This window comes from Salmo salar, chromosome 23 (assembly GCF_965601325.2).
Source record: "Salmo salar chromosome 23, fSalSal1, whole genome shotgun sequence".
Classification (NCBI taxonomy): domain Eukaryota; kingdom Metazoa; phylum Chordata; class Actinopteri; order Salmoniformes; family Salmonidae; genus Salmo; species Salmo salar.
The window spans coordinates 14,692,012-14,710,088 of NC_138313.1; positions in this window are offsets into that span (position 1 = coordinate 14,692,012).

The window sequence follows — 18,077 nt, forward strand, 5'->3', positions numbered from 1 at the left end:
CCACAATGGCTAGTTAGTATTATGTTGCCTGTCCTCCTGTGGATGTAGGTGCACGACAATGTATTCTTTGGCCTTGGTTGGGTCTAAGAATGTCATCTGCTCACTGGAGGAAGTAGTGATCTTCAGTACAGCTGCGTAGAGAATGCCGAACTTGGTGTCCAGACAGCGGTGTAGGAGCCACCTCACCTCGTTGAAGGCTGACCTCTTCTTCATGACTTCCGCCGTGTAGTCCTGGTAAATGCGAATATTCTGGCCGTCGTGGGTGATGGGAGCCACTCGCACTGCCTTACGGAAGACATCCTCCTTCTCCTGAAGGTAGTGGAAATTAACTACTATGGGTCTGGGCGGCTCCCCATTCTTCGGTGCGGACTGTATGCTTCTGTGCGCATGGTCAAGGGTGGGGGTTTAATCGAGGCCTAGAATTTCCTGTAGCAGTTTAGCTATGGACAGGGTAGGCCGCATTCTGCCTACGGTCTCGAGTCCCTCTCTCACGCCGAAAATTCGACCGTTCCCCCGGCACTGTCTGTTCTCGGGGTCCTCAACCTTGGAAGTGAGTTTGACGACTTTTGATGATAGCCGGGTGACTTGCTCTTCCAGTGTCACCACTTTGTCGGAGTAAACATTTGCGCCATCTTCCAGGCTATTTAGACGGGTGTCATGTCTCGCCAAGTCTTCGCTAACGGAGTCAATCTTTATGTTGATCTCGGTGGCGTGAATAGCTATTTGTGCGAACAGGTCAGTGGATAATGACTCCACCTTATCCAGCACAGTGTTCAGATTTAATGATAGCCGCCATTACCATGGCTAGGTCTGTGGGATCAGAGTCCGTGTCAGGTGAGCCCGAGGCTTCAGCAGAGGCCTGCTCCTTTGTGGCCCGCGGCCGTTGTTGTCTCGACATTTTACGATTAAAAGGCCAAACATTTCACAAAAAAAGCCAGATTAGTAAATTGGGTTCGATTCCAAATTAAACGTTACAAAATGAACCCGGTGGGGGAGGTGTTGGTCAAATATTAATAGTAAATTGTTCGCCCTGGATCTGAGCACTGAGAAAACGAGTCTTCACATGTTGCTGCTCACCAGCCCCCCCCCCCCCCCCCCCGAGATGTTTCTGCAACTTGATTGAAGTCCACCTGTAGTAAATTCAATTGATTGGACATGATTTGGAAAGGCGCACACCTGTCTATATAAAGGTCCCACAGCTGACAGTGCATGTCAGAGCAAAAACCAAGCCATGAGGTTGAAAGAATTGTCCGTAGAGCTCCGAAACAGGATTGTGACGAGGCACAGATCTGGGGAAGGGTATCAAAACATTTCTGCAGCATTGATGGTCCCCAAGAACACAGTGACCTCCATTATTTTTAATGGAAGAAGTTTGGAACCATCAAGACCCTTCCTAGAGCTGGCAGCCCGGCCAAACTGAGCAATGTTTAAGGACAACAAAGTCAAGGCATTGCAGTGGTCATCACAAAGCCCTGACCTCATCCTATAGAAAATTGGTGGGCAGAACTGAAAAAGCGTGTGCGAGCAAGGAGGCCTACAAACCTGACTCAGTTACACCAGCTCTGTCAGGAGGAATGGGCCAAAATTCACACAACTTATTGTGGGAAGCTTGTGGAAGGCTACCCAAAACGTTTGACCCAAGTTAAACAATTTAAAGGCAATGCTACCAAACACTAACTTAGTGTATGTAAACTTCTGACCCACTGGGAATGTGATGAATGAAATAAAAGCAGAAATAAATAATTCTCTCTACTATTATTCTGACATTTCACATTCTTAAAATAAAGTGGTGATCCTAACTGACCTAAGACAGGAAATGTTTACTAGGATTAAATGTCAGGAATTGTGAAAAACTAAGTTCAAATGTATTCGGCTAAGGTGTATGTAAACTTCTGACTTCAAATGTATGTCAGGGCAATTCAAGTCATTAGGAGAGGCATGCAAGGACAACAATTACAACCAAGACATAGTCTGGTCAGTGAAGAGCATAGGCAATACCTGAGAGAGAAATTACATGACGTTGCACTTGAAATGGCACACACAGGTGTTCATGAGAGTGTCTCTGTTTATTGCTCATCAGCAAATGAGGGTAATCCTGACAAAATCAACGACAACATTCTGAGCGCAAAAGTCCCTACTTTAAATCTTCGTCATACTTCTTCTTATTATTCTGCAGGCTACTCCTCTTACACCGTTTAAGATAGAAACGCCGTTCAAACTTTAAAATGTGAGGACAGGTCTGGCTTGAGTTGCTTACATTTAAACTATTACACTTTTTTTCCACGATCCACTTTCATAGGATTTCCTCATCGTTCTAAAGCTCCCCATTGTGACATCATGTCTTTAACATTCCCTATAAACAATGTAACTTTTGGCACAAATCAGCTACTTTGACCACTTAGAGCATATGACATCTTGGTCTACTTCCTTCCTATTCAAATCTGGAATCGGAACATAAATATATTGTACAGATGTAACGATACAGCTGTTTCAGTAACCACATCAAAAACGTCAACATTTTCTGAAACAACTGCCGTTTTGACCACTTTCCGAAGAAGTGCGGACTGTACTTTATATTAGAAGAGTGTATAAAAGTGTAGTACGCTAGTATGAGTGTAGTTATTTGTGATGAAATATGTGATCTAACTGCCCCACAATCCAAAGTCATAAGGTTAATAGTGTAGTCTATCAAAGTAATCAGACCAATTATTTTACTAAATTTAACATTGACTATATTTAACTGCTTTGCTTAAGTAAAACATTTAAACTTCTTCCACTACCACAAAAATGCTTGTAAAGTGCTGAAGCAAGTCCCACCAATTTTTCTTAATGGAAAATTACCATCAACACTACATGTCCAGAAGTACAGTATGTGGACACCTGCTCGTCGAACATCTCATTCCAAAATCATGGGCATTAATATGGAGTTGGTCCCCCCTTTGCTGCTATAACAGCCTCCACTCTTCTGGGAAGGCTTTCCACTAAATGTTGGAACATTGGTGCGGGGACTTGCTTCGATCTCGACAAACCATTTCTGTATGGACCTCGCTTTTTGCACGGGGGCATTGTCATGATGAAACAGGAAAGGTCATTCCCCAAACTGTTGCCACAAAGTTGGAATCACAGAATCGTGTAAAATGTCATTGTATGTTAAGATTTCCCTTCACTGGAACTAAGTGGCCTAGCCCGAACCATGAAAAACAGCCCAGACCATTATTCCTCCTCCACCAAACTTTACAGTTGGCACTATGCATTGAGGCAGGTAGCGTTCTGCTGGTATCTGCCAAATCCAGATTCATCTGGCGGACTGCCAGATGGTGAAGAGTGATTCATCACACCAGAGAACGCGTTTCCACTGCTCCAGAGTGCAATAGCGGCGAGCTTTACACCACTCCAACTGACACTTGGCATTGCGTATTGGTGATCTTAGGCTTGTGTGTCGCTGCTTGGCCATGGAAACGCATTTCATGAAGCTCCAGACAAACAGTTCCTGTGCTGACATTGCTTCCAGAGGCAGTTTGGAACTCGGTAGTGAGTGTTGCATCCGAGGACAGATGATATTTAAGAGCAAAGCGCTTCAGCACTCGCCAGTCCCATTCTCTGCGCTTGTGTGGCCTTCCGATTTGCGCCTTGTTGCTAGACGTTGCCACTTCACAATAACTGCACTTACAGTTGAATGGGGCAGCTCTAGCAGGGCATAAATCTGATGAACTGACTTGTTCGAAAAGGTGTCATCCTATGACGGTGCCATGGTGAAAGGCACTGAGCGCTTCAGTGCGGGCGATTCTACTGCCAATGTTTGTCTATGGTGATTACATGGCTGTGTGCTTGATTTTATACACCTATCAATAACGGGTGTGGCTGAAATAGCCGAATCCACAAATTTGAAGGGGTGTCCAAATACTTTTGGCCATGTAGTGTGTATCCCATCGTCAACCCATTACTCATCATCACAGTCCTGGTCACAACCAATGAAAGAATGTTTGGGTCAATTCTAATTCATTTGACTGAATTATACCCAACCCTAAATAATAGTAGGTTTTATAAACCCCATCACAACTTCCAGTCCTCTGTTGCCCTTAGTTCCTTTCTTGTCATAGGCATCAGTTTAGAGCAGGTAGGTAATTTGTTTTTAATCACAAACATTTAAAAGACCAATTAATTAACTTTAAAGTGGCAATTTGCAGTTGCTTCATCCATTTTTGCACTTCTGAATTAATGAAATGTACCCGTTGATTCTTGAAGAATATAACTCAAGAAATGCCGCATGAGTTTAGTTCAACTGTCCTACCCCATCAGAACCCAGAGGGCGAGGGATGAAGGTAGAAAGATGGAGGGAAGGAGGAAGGACAAAAGAGAGAGGGAGTGTGACAGAGAACATAACATTCAATTATACATCAAATTACATTTTGTTGCCTTTTTCTTGTTTGCCAAAAAATTATAATCGCCAGATATCTGATCAAGCAACTCAAGTTACTCAGATTTCTGTGCAATAGTTTAAAAACACAACCCTCTCCTCAGGACTCACCCCCTCAAGCGTTGCCAGGGTTACACCTGCTGCCACGGAGATGATGATGTGTTTCCAGGTGACGTGGTCTGTGATCTCGCTGAGAACGGTCGCGACGAGTTGTGGTTTGACCGCCACGAACACCAGGTCACAGCTATTGACCAGCTCTGCATTGAAGTGGGTGGCCGACTCCCCCAACTCCTGAATACAATGAAAACAGAGGTGAATGGTAGCCCTGTGCACTGTGCATAACACACACGCACACACACAAATATGTAGAGCAATAGATTCACAAATGCAAATACAGTGATGGACATCGACTGAGGGGGGTGGAGGGGAAAAAAGTCGGTATAGAAAGAAAATGAACATTAGGCAAGTTAAGAGCCACACACACACAGAGACACACCCACCATGTGAGGTTGGGGTGAATTCCAATTGAAGGCAGTCAATTCAGGAAGTAAACTGAAATTCGAATTCAATATTTGAAAAAAGGGCATCTAAACTTCCTCTCACTGTCAACTGCATTTATTTTCAGCAAACTTAACATGTGTAAATATTTGTATGAACATAAGATTCAACAACTGAGACATAAACTGAACAGGGTCCACAGACATGTGACTAACAGAAATTGAATAATGTGTACCTGAACAAAGGGGTGGTCAAAATCAAAAGTAACAGTCAGTACCTGGTGTGGCCACCAGCTGCATTAACTACTGCAGTGCATCTCCTCCTCATGGACTGCACCAGATTTGCCTGTTCTTGCTGTGTGATGTTACCCCACTCTTGCAAGTTCCCGGACATTTCTGGGTGGAATGGCCCTAGCCCTCACCCTCCAATCCAACAGGTCCCAGACGTGCTCAATGGGATTGAGATCCGGGCTCTTCGCTGGCCATGGCAGAACACTGACATTCCTGTCTTGCAGGAAATCACCCACAGAACGAGCAGTATGGCTGATGGCATTGTCATGCTGGAGGGTCATGTCAGGATGAGCCTGCAGGAAGGGTACCACATGAGGGAGGAGGATGTTTTCCCTGTAACGCACAGCTTTGAGATTGCCTGCAATGACAACAAGCTCAGTTCGATGATGCTGTGACACACCGCCCCAGACCATGACGGACCCTCCACCTCCAAAATTGATCCCGCTCCAGAGTACAGGCCTCGGTGTAACGCTTATTCATTCAACGATAAGTGCGAATCTGACCATCACCCCTGGTGAGACAAAATCGCGACTCGTCAGTGAAGAGCACTTTTTGCCAGTCCTGTCTGGTCCAGCGACGGTGGGTTTGTGCGGTAGGCGACGTTGTTGTCGGTGATGTCTGGTGAGGACCTGCCTTACAACAGGCCTTCAAGCCCTCAGTCCAGCCTCTCTCAGCCTATTGCGGACAGTCTGAGCACTGATGGAGGGATTGTACTTTCCTGGTGTAACTTGGGCAGTTGTTGTTGCCATCCTGTACCTGTCCCGCAGGTGTGATGTTCGGATGTACCGATCCTGTGCAGGTGTTGTTACACGTGGTCTGCCACTGCGAGGATGATCAGCTGTCCGTCCTGTCTCCATGTAGCGCTGTCTTAGGCGTCTCACATTACGGACATTGCAATTTATTGCCCTGGCCACATCTGCAGTCCTCATGCGTCCTTGCAGCATGCCTAAGGCACGTTCACGCAGATGAGCAGGGACCCTGGGCATCTTTCTTTTTGTGTTTTTTAGAGTCAGTAGAAAGGCCTCTTTAGTGTCCTAAGTTTTCATAGCTGTGACCTTAATTGCCTACCGTCTGTAAGCTGTTAGTGTCTTAACGACCGTTCCACAGGTGCATGTTCATTAATTGTTTATGATTCATTGAACAAGCATGGGAAACAGTGTTTAAACCCTTTACAATGAAGATCTGTGGAGTTATTTGGATTTTTACGAATTATCTTTGAAGAAAGGGTCCTAAAAAAGGGACGTTTCTTTTTCTGTTTCTTTTCAAGGACTTCTCAATAAACTTAAAAAGAGAAGCTCTTTATATCAGATTTTTTTTCTGTTATATTCAAATCGCTTGCTGACCAACTTCAATTCGAATTGACCCCAACCCTGACACACACACTAAATCACACACTAGATTATTCCGACCCTGTTGACTCCCTTATCCCGTAGGCCATGTTGCCTGCCCCGATGAAGCCAATTCTCAGGTTGGAGTCCATCTCAGGAGGAGTTTTTGGGTTCTGTCTTCATCTGCATGGGGGGAATGAGGGGTTAAGATGTAGGTTGACACTCCTTTCATCTGAACTCGTTCAGAAACATTCAGTCAACCAGGGTGTCAACACTAGGAGACCCTGAGACATTAGAGGCGCCAGGAACTAAATATGTCTGAAAAACAAAATATGACAACCGCGGCTACACACTATGTAAGACCAGCAGTGTAATCTAGCTGTTATGTGAGTTTCTAAGGGAAACCAGGATAGTTACTGTCTGTACTGTAAAGTAGTGTAACAGAACTCTAGTAAACCCAGCTAAAGGAGGAAGGCCCAAGAACTTTGCACTCCAGTCACCCAAGTCATAGACAGTTCTCTCTGCTACCGAACGGCAAGTGGTACCGGCACGCCAAGTCTAGGTCCAAAAGGCTCCTTAACAGCTTCTACCCCCAAGGCATAAGACTGCTGAACAATTAATCAAATGGCCAACCGGACTATTTGCATTGACCCCCCTCCCCCCTGCTGCTACTTGCTGTTTATTATTATGCACAATGCAAAAGTGCCAAAATGATTGATTTTGTATCATAAACATTGCGTTTTTCAGCAGACTTCTTTTATTTTGAAGGCAAAATTGGAAAACCAGACGTTGTAATATTGCTGCCAGGATACTAATGTTGCTGCCATGATGAAAATATTCTAGCGAAGCCAATTAACCAATTAACCACTATAATAATAACTGGAATCTGCGTCCAAAATGTCCGACCGTATTTATTTATTTTTTATAGTTTTTATTTTTTTACTTTGTAGCAATACTTTAAAAAAAAATGTTTTATTAACAGTAACACCGACCGTTGTTTTCAAGGTAGTCTACTCACGTTCAAATACGCAGATTCATGGACTGTCTATATCCGGGTTGCATCCGGTATACAGACCAACATCACATGCACAGGGAGCAGCGACAACGTCATCACGTCATCCAAAAACATGGCAGACATTGGCTGAATGTAAAATGTTAATATCTTCGTCTGTGAGTGATGGGGGGATACATTTGCTTCAGCCACAATTATTTGAATAATTCAATGAATGTTTTGTGCACAAAAATTATGACTAAAGTGTCTTAGAGAATTCACATAGAAAATTCCTAGTATGTGGCCATATATGGGAATTGTCTTTCTGGGCCTGGTGTCCGTTAAACTGCAGTACCAACGCAAAACTGTAGGAGCAGTCAACTGTGCTTCAAGCCTTGAACCCTGTCCCCTTGTAACTAACAGGAGCTGTCAAAAAATGTACTTCTGGTTTTGGGGTCGGATTATCAGTTGTATAATTTCAGTTTTTCTCCTCAGACCACAATATGACTGTGTTCCTGCAGTATCAGAACCGGACTGCTCAGTACTACACGGACCTAATGGGAAAACTGGAACACATGAATGGAATGCTGGGAACCATGCTGCGTTACCTTGACAACATGCAGAACTAGAGGAGGCTTTATGTTATCCAGGGCTACCTGGGCTGTGCTGGAAGAGTATGCATATGTACACACACCAATGGTGTAAAAATACTTTGAAGTACTACTAACGATAGATTCACCTATTTTGAATGTTATATTATTTTGAGCGATGTTCTGTTGATTCCCGGGGTCATTTCATGTGTATCTGAGCCATTACTGTTCAAGCAGGCAGAAATACAGCCGGTATGATGAGTTTTACATCATACAAGTATGACAAATGGGTACTTTTTCCACCATCCACACATACAGTAGACTCACCTTTAGAATTAGATCAGGTAGATTGGTACACACTCCTAGATTCAGACCAGATTAGATGCCTTTTTATTGCATTGGTCAACATGTGTATTTTTTTAATTGCAATAAGAACCAACATTTCAGTTAACAGTGCATTTATCAGGTACACACTCATTTTGCAGAATTGACATGCCATTGTTCTGTCCCTCACTGTGTTCCTCTCCTACAGGTCTGAGCCTGGCTACAGTATGGACGTGTGTGGTGCATGCTGGGTTCTTCCTGCTGTGGGCGGTAGTACTGACATTACTAAGCTGGTCCGCTTTCTCCCGAGCCATGCTGCTCTTCACTGTCCCGCTCAACGCTGTGGCCGAGGTCAACCAACAACCTGCCTTGTACCTGCCCGCCTCAGCATGCTGCTGCTCACACTCTCACTGGGTATAGACATGGCTGTGTGCATTTATACGTAAAAATAACATATTCACATACTGTATTTCAACAGTTATACAAACCTCTTTACTTTTTCCACATTTTGTTACATTACAACCTTATTCTAAAATTGATTAAATTGATTTTTTCCTCATCAATCTACACACAATACCCCATAATGACATTGACAATTTTTTGCAAATGTATAAAAAATAAATAAAAATAAATATCACTATTACATAAGTATTCAGACCCTTTACTCAGTACTTTGTTGAAGCACCTTTGGCAGCGTTTATAGCCACAAGTCTTCTTGGGTATGACGCCACAAGCTTGGCACACCTGCATTTGGAGAATTTCTCCCATTCTTCTCTGCAGATCCTCTCAAGCACTGTCAGGTTGGATGGGGAGTGTCGCTGCACAGCTATTTTTCAGGTCTCTCCAGAGATGTTCGATTGGGTTCAAGTCCGGGCTCTGGCTGAGCCACTCAAGGACATTCAGAGACTTGTCCCAAAGCCACTCCTGCGTTGTCTTGGCTGTGTGCTTAGGGTCGTTGTCCTGTTGGAAGGTGAACCTTCGCCCCAGTCTGAGGTTGTAGAAACATCAAGGATCATCAATGGAAACAGGATGCACCTGAGCTCAATTTCAAGTCTCATAGCAAAGGGTCTGAATACTTATGTAAAATAAGGTATTTCTGTTTTTAATTTTCAATACATTTCTAAAAACCTGTTTTCACTTTGTAAGTATGGGGTATTGTGTGTAGATTGCTGGGGAAAAAATGCTATCCATTTTAGAATAAGGCTAACGTAACAAAATGTGGAAAAAGTCAAGGGGTCTGAGTATTTTCCAAATGCACCGTATATATGTGATCAATACATTTTCGCAATATTTAAATATATTCATAATTCATTGAAATATATTTTAAGATATAATTTTCCCGTGTGTGCGTGCATTTCTGCCCCATCACCGGATACTACAGACGTGTGTGTGGTTTGCACAACATATCACTGGCTGGCTGTTTGACAGGGATATGCATGATTAGCCCTGTTATGGGTGGTGTGATTACTGTTGTGATCTATGTAATGCCTTTGCCTCAGGTTATTGGTTAGTGTTGTGGGTGTGTTCTCAGATGAGAGGAAAGGAGGCCTCCAGCCTGCTCCCCCCTCACAGAAGACCCTGGAACCAGAGAGCCATCCTGTCCCCACCCCACTACCACCACCCCCACTCCTGCAAATTCATCCTCATCCACATCACAGAGGTGAGTCTGACTAAGATGGTAGACACCAGCGTGTGGTGGGGCTGGGGTGTCTGGCATGATATCGTGGTTTCTGGTATGTATGAGTCGAGTCTGATGGCCTGTTTTTAAGTGATTAAGCTAATACGCAATGCATTGTTGTACATTTATCCAGAAATCGCTCGCTGTTTCGTCAATCACTCAACTGTTCGATTTTTAATGAGAGATCTGAGTAAGATTAACTTTATATTAGATGCTCTCTCTGGCGTGTGTGTGTGTGTGTGTGTGTGTGTGTGTGTGTGTGTGTGTATTGGTTTCACTTACCTCCTCCTTACTTTCAGAGATGGGCTCTTGAAACCAGGAGACCTGCTGGATCAGGACAGCTTCATGACTGGTGTGTAACATGCGCTATACACTGAGTATACCAAACATTAGGAACACCTTCCTAATATTGAGCCGCCGCCCCCCCTCCCCTTCCCCTGCCCTCAGAACAGCCTCAATTCGTCAGGCTACGGACTCTGCAAGGTGTCGAAAGTGTTCCACAGCGATGCTGCCCCATATTGATTCCACAGTTGTCGATTTGGCTGGATGTTCTTTGGGTGGTGGACTATTCTTGATTCACACATGAAACTGTTGAGCATGAAAAACCCAGCAGCATTGCAGTTCTTGACATAAACTGGTGCCCCTGGCACCTACTACCATACCCTGTTCAAAGGCACTTGTGTCTTACCCATTCACCCTCTTAATGGCACACATACACAATCCATGTCTCAAAGCTTAAACATCCTTTAACCGGTCTCCTCCCCTTCATCTACACTGATTGAAGAGAATTTAACAAGTGACGTCAGTGTCATGGAAAGAGTAGGTGTTCTTAATGTTTTGTATTCTGTGTCAGAATTCCCCTCAACATGAATGTAAAATCATTGTCATTGTTCTTGTTTTTGCTTTCTTTCATTATTTAAAGGTGACCCCTGCATAACAGCACTGTCTCCCTCCCATGCACACCACATGGCTGAGGCAATGTTTGTGCCCGTTATGGGCACACTGAACCACTCTACTCCCAGGTTCAAGGGCCGGACTAGTCTCTCTGCGGTGAGCATGAATTTAGAAGATGAATTTCCTTGAGAAAGAGGGATGAGGCCATTAGTGTCGTCATACTCAGGGATGAACCTAGGCCACGATTAAATCTGATCATGGGTTGTCGACAATGCAGATTTTACAGGCAATGTCCCGTGTTCGCTGAGATCAACTTCGCAGGGAACGCTGTAGATGTCATCTCAATCGGAAATTGCCTTTATATGCCGCATTTGACAACCTGCATTCTGATTGAATTCCGGCCTTAGTTATAAACCAGACACACACACACAATCGGATTATGATTGGTGCTGTCGTCACAGACGTCCTGTTTTCTTATTGATGGGCTATTCTTGACATGCTTTGTTCTGATTGGCAGGCTGTCCTCAAAGGTCTGCACCAAAGGAACCTAGGAGGAATGATGGATGCACTGAGTGAATCATGCAGCGCCTGCACTAACCAATCCCTGGTCAGCAACAGGTTGGTAATCTAACTAAACCCCACCTCAGATGTAACCAAGTCAACTCCATGTGCAATACAATGTATATGATCCTTGTGTGTGTGTGTGTGTCTGACCCCTGACTTAGTAAAACCAATAATGACACACACCGTATCACATTTGTACAACACCACACCTATACTGTATGTTTATAGGTGTGGCTAAGATTTATAGGTGTGGTTATGGGTTGAAGGACAAGGGATTACTTGTGAGAAATGGACCGTTAAATCAACTTTAATGCATGGTTTATCTTGACCGATGCATAATATCAGATTGCATTATTATGCCACACCACACAAACTGTATGTTTATAGTGGATCAAGGAATGACTTTACTGCCTGGCTTATCTTAGTGCAAGCAACAAACCACACCTTTGTTTCATCACAAAACCAGAGAGCAACCTCTGTCTGGTGTTGTCCACAAAGCATATTGCATGTAACAAACAGATATATTACCTACAGCATGGTCAAGAAAGTTAATGTTTGACATTTTCAGACTACTAAACAACTATTGAGTTCGAACCACAGAGAGTTACCGCAAGTCACAAAGAAAACATGAGCTGTCTCCACTATTCCAGCATCATTTCAACATAATAAAATCACCTATGCTTAGTCTAATACAGTGACAACTAAAAGATACCAAAAACAATTTAGTCCAATCAATATAAGCTAAATAGCGTGTGGCTTTCAAATTAAATACATGAAATACGCCATGAAATACTTACTTGCAAGCCCTTAACCAACAAGAGTTAAAAAAAACATTGACAAAATAAAGTAAAACATTTATTGTAATGTGTATATATATATATATAATTAATTTTTTTTAACCTTTATTTAACTAGGCAAGTCAGTTAAGAACATTCTTATTTTCAATGACAGCCTAGAAACAGTGGGTTAACTGCCTTGTTCATGGGCAGAACGACAGATTTTTAACTTCTCAGCTTGGGGATTTGATCTTGCAACCTTTCGGTTACTAGTCCAACGCTCTAACCACTAGGCTATCTGTATACAGTGGCTTTCGAAAGTGTTCACCCCCCTTGGCATTTTTCCTATTTTGTTGCCTTACAACCTGGAATTAAAATAGATTTCTTGGGGGGGTTTGTATCATTTGATTTACACAACATGCCTACCACTTTGAAGATGCAAAATATGTTTTATTGTGAAACAAACAAGAAATAAGACAAAACAGAACTTGAGCGTGCATAACTATTCACCCCCCCAAAGTCAATACTTTGTTGATCTACCTTTTGCGGCAATTACAGCTGTAAGTCTCTTGAGGTATGTCTCTATAAGCTTCACACATCTAGCCACTGGGATTTTTGCCCATTCTTCAAGGCAAAACTGCTCCAGCTCCTTCAAGTTGGATAGGTTCCACTGGTGTACAGCAATCTTTAAGTCATACCACAGATTCTCAATTGAATTGAGGTCTGGGGTTTGACTAGGCCATTCCAAGACATTTAAATGTTTCCCCTTAAACCACTCAAGTGTTGATTTAGCAGTATGCTTAGGGTCATTGTCCCGCTGGATGGTGAAGCTCCGTCCCAGTCTCAAATCTCTAAGACTTAAACAGGTTTCCCTCAAGAATTTCCCTGTATTTAGAACCATCCATCATTCCTTCAATTCTGACCAGTTTCCCAGTCCCTGCCGATGAAAAACATCCCCACAGCATGATGCTGCCACCACCATGCTTCACTGTGGGGATGGTGTTCCCGGGGTGATGAGAGGTGTTGGGTTAACGCCAGACATAGCGTTTTCCTTAATGGCCAAAAAGCTCAATTTTAGTCTCATCTAACCAGAGTACCTTCTTCTAAATGTTTGGGTAGTCTCCCACATGCCTTTTGGCGAACACCAAACGTGTTTACTTATTTTTTTCTTTAATAAGCAATAGCTTTTTTTTCTGGCCACTCTTCCGTAAAACCCAACTCTGTAGAGTGTACGGCTTAAAGTAGTCCTATGGACAGATACTCCAATCTCTGCTGTGGAGCTTTGCAGCTCCTTCAGGGTTATCTTTGGTCTCTTTATTGCCTCTCTGATTAATGCCCTCCTTGCCTGGTCCGTGAGTTTTGGTGGCCAGCCCTCTCTTGGCAGGTTTGTTGTGGTGCCATATTTTTTAATAATGGATTTAATTGTGCTCCGTGGGATGTTCATAGTTTTGGATATTTTTTTTATAACCCAACCCTGATCTGTACTTCTCCACAACCTTGTCCCTGACATGTTAGGAGAGCTCCTTGCTTGGTGGTGCCCCTTGCTTAGGGATGTTGCAGACTCTTGAGCCTTTCAGAACAGGTGTATATATACTGAGATCATGTGACAGATCATCTAACTAATAATGTGACTTCTGAAGGTACTTGGTTGAACCAGATCTTATTTAGGGGCTTCATAGCAAAGGGGGTGAATGCATATGCAAGTAATTTTTTTCATTTCATTTCACCAATTTGGACTAATTTTGTGTATGTCCATTACATGAAATCCAAATAAAAAAATCAATTTAAATTACAGGTTGTAATGCAACAAAATAGGACAAACGCCAAGGGGGATGAATACTTTTGCAAGGCACTGTACAGCTATTTGTCAATGTAAATAGTCTGGGTGGCCATTTCATTAATTGTTCAGCAGTCTTATAGCTTGGGGGAAGAAGCTGTTAAGGGAGCCTTTTGGACCTAGACTTGTCGCTCCGATTCCGCTTGCCGTGCGATAGCAGAGAGAACAGTCTATGACTTAGGTGACTCGATTTTGACAATTTTTTGGGCCTTCCTCTGACCTGCCTAGTATATAGCTCCTGGATGGCAGGAAGCTTGGCCCCAGTGATGAATTGGGCCATACGCACTACCCTCTGTAGTGCCTTACGGTCAAGTGCAGTTGCCATACCAGGCAGTGATGCAACCAGTTAGGATGCTCTCGATGGTGCAGCTGTAAAGCTTGAGAATCTGGGGACCATGCCAAATCTTTTCAGTCTCCTGAGGGGGAAAATGTGTTGTTGTGCCCTCTTCACGACTGCTTGGTGTGTTTGGACCATGGTACTGTAGTTTGTTAGTGATGTGGACACCAAGGAAATTGAAACTCTCGACACGCTCCACTACAGCCCTGTTGATGTTAACGGGGGCCTGTTTGGCCCTCCTTTTCCTGTAGTTCACAACTGCACTTCATGGCTGCTGATGTGAGTGCTATGGGGCAGTAGTCATTTAGGCAGGTTACCTTCGCATTATTGGGCACAGGGACTATGTTGGTCTGCTTGAAACATGGGTATTACAGACTTGGTCAGGGAAAGGTTGAAAATGTCAGTGAAGACACTTGCCAGTTGGTCCGTGCATGCTCTGAGTACATGCCCTGGTAATCCGTCGAATACGATTACTAATCTTAGCCCTGTATTGATGCTTTGCCTGTTTGATAATTCATCTGAGGGCATAGCGGGATTTCTTATAAGCGTCCGGATTAGTGTCCCACTCCTTGAAAATGGCACCTCTAGCGTTTAGCTCGGTGCGGATGTTGCCTGTAATCCATTGCTTCTGGTTGGGATATGTACGTACGGTCACTGGGGACGACGTCGTCAATGCACTTATTGATGAAGCCGATGACTGAGGTGGTATACTCCTCAATGCCATTGGATGAATCACGGAACATATTCCAGTCTGTGCTAGAAAAACAGTCCATAGTTCTGATTTTGTGCACGTGTGGAAGTAGAAGAAACATGTTGACTCACCCTACTTGTAGAGAAACGCCAATGCCATCCTGTACTCATACAGTACACACTTTTAGTATTTGTTGTCCTAGGCTACCTGGTTAACTTACATCTAGACGTTCCGCTAGCGGAACACCTGCTCCAATATCCAATGATAGGCGTGGCGCAAATTACAAATTCCTCAAAAATCCAAACACTTCCATTTTTCAAAGATATGACTATTTTACACAATTTTAAAGACTCTCCTTTATCTAACCACACTGTCCGATTTCAAAAAGGCTTTACAGCGAAAGCAAAACATTAGATTATGTCAGCAGAGTACCCAGCCAGAAATAATCAGACACCCATTTTTCAAGCTAGCATACAATGTCACAAAAACACAGAAGACAGCTAAATGCAGCACTAACCTTTGATGATCTTCATCAGATGACACACCTAGGACATTATGTTATACAATACATGCATGTTTTGTTCAATCAAGTTCATATTTATATCAAAAACCAGCTTTTTACATTAGCATGTGACGTTCAGAACTAGCATTCCCACCGAACACTTCCGGTGAATTTACTAAATTACTCACGATAAACGTTCACAAAAAACATAAATTATTTTAAGAATTATAGATCCAGAACTCCTTTATGCAATCGAGGTGTCCGATTTTAAAATAGCTTTCCGGTGAAAGCACATTTTGCAATATTCTAAGTAAATAGCTCGCCATCACAGGCTAGCTATTTTGACACCCACCAAGTTTGTCCCTCACCAAACTCAGATTTACTATAAGAAAAATTGGATTACCTTTGATGTTCTTCGTCAGAATGCACTCCCGGGACTTCTACTTCAATAACAAATGTTGGTTTGGTTCCACATAATCCATAGTTATATCCAAATAGCGGCGTTTTGTTCGTGCGTTCAAGACACTATCCGAAGGGTGACGAAGGGTTACGCGCCCAACGCGTTTCGTGACAAAAAAAATTCTAAATATTCCATTACCGTACTTCGAAGCATGTCCACCGCTGTTTAAAATCAATTTTTATGCTATTTTTCTCGTAAAAAAGCGATAATATTCCGACCGGGAGTCGTTGTTTTCGTTCAAAGACTAAAGAATAAAAACATGGTGTCACCTCGTGCACGCGCCTCCAGTCTCTGATCGACCACTATCCAAATGCGCTATTGTTTTTCAGCCTGGGCCTGCAAAGACATCATTCAGCATTTTGCCGCCTTCTGAGAGCCTATGGGAGCCGTAGGAAATGTCACGTTACAGCAGAGATCCTCAGTTTTCAATAAAGAGAGTGTAGAAGGCCAAGAAATGGTCAGAGAGCGCACTTCCTGTAAGGAATCTTCTCAGGTTTTGGCCTGCCAAATGAGTTCTGTTATACTCAGACACCATTCAAACAGTTTTAGAAACTTTGGAGTGTTTTCTATCCAAAGCTAATAATTATATGCATATTCTAGTTTCTGGGCAGGAGTAATAATCAGATTAAATCGGGTACGTTTTTTTATCCGGCCGTGAAAATACTGCTCCCTATCCATAACAGGTTAAAATGCTTGCTCACTAGCCTAACTTCCTTTCATGGGCAAAGTTAGCTAGCCTTTTTCAACATTAGCCTTCTACCTCTAGCTACATATTGAACCCCCATCCTCTTAGGCCAGGGGCACAATGTATGAATTTAGGGTTGGATCAGAATCACCGTTAATCATTGGCCAGCACGGAGAATTAAGTAAAACCACAAGTTCAAATCCCGATCTCCATCAATGGCTAATTTAGGAAAGGGACCATTTTAGCTAGCTAACTAGCCACCGGAGGACAACAATTCAAGTTGTTTCTGTCAATGAGGTATTGCTCTTGATGTGATTGGAGGGAAGCCCTTGACACTTTTATTTTTTGGTACGCTACGACCATTCACAGTTGAGCTCACTCAGTGTAGAGCAACGCGTATCGACTATTATATTATAAAAAAAATGTATCAAGGGAGATCAAATGCTCGCTGGCTTCCCTTGCATTCAATGCTACGGGTGGCAACGAGACAGCATCAGATAGACGGCCTACAGAGACAGAGGGGCGCTGTTTCGCTCGCATCAATAGCCTATAGTCACATCATGCAGCCCATATGTTTTATTTCTAATACATTAAGATTTGTATCATTCACAACTAAAGTTGCCAAATACGTCTATTACGCTAGATTTAGAGTTGTTTCAAATGATCACTTTTAGGTTCAACATATCCACTTCACATGCACACTCGCTCCGGAATGGGATAAATATCCTTTCTATTTTATTCAGCTAAGTTCAATTATATTCTTCTTACTATAAAATCATATAATATAAAAGGGAACGGGACTTATACAAAATATTTTGTCAGCTAAATGAACAAGCCTACAGCCTATGGCATGGACATTAGCATAGTTCATTCTTCATGTGTTTCTTTAGACCTGACTAAAATAATGTACATGTTCCAGAAGCACGCATCAGCGGCTTGTATAAGTGGAGGGAGGCCTGGAGATGCTAAACTTTGTTAATTAACTGTAAATTACCGTGAGACCGGCAGACTTTTGCATGACAATAACCGTCTGACAAAATTAAATGACTGCCACAGCCCTACCAATGATGACATCATATAAGATCACTTTATGCCACACCCCATGCACTATGTTTATAGAGGAACAAATGGTTACTTGTACTGTGGTGTTGTACTTGTACTGTGGTGGGCTAGTAGACTGATTTGATCAGAGGTATTTGATACAAGTTGGTCCAG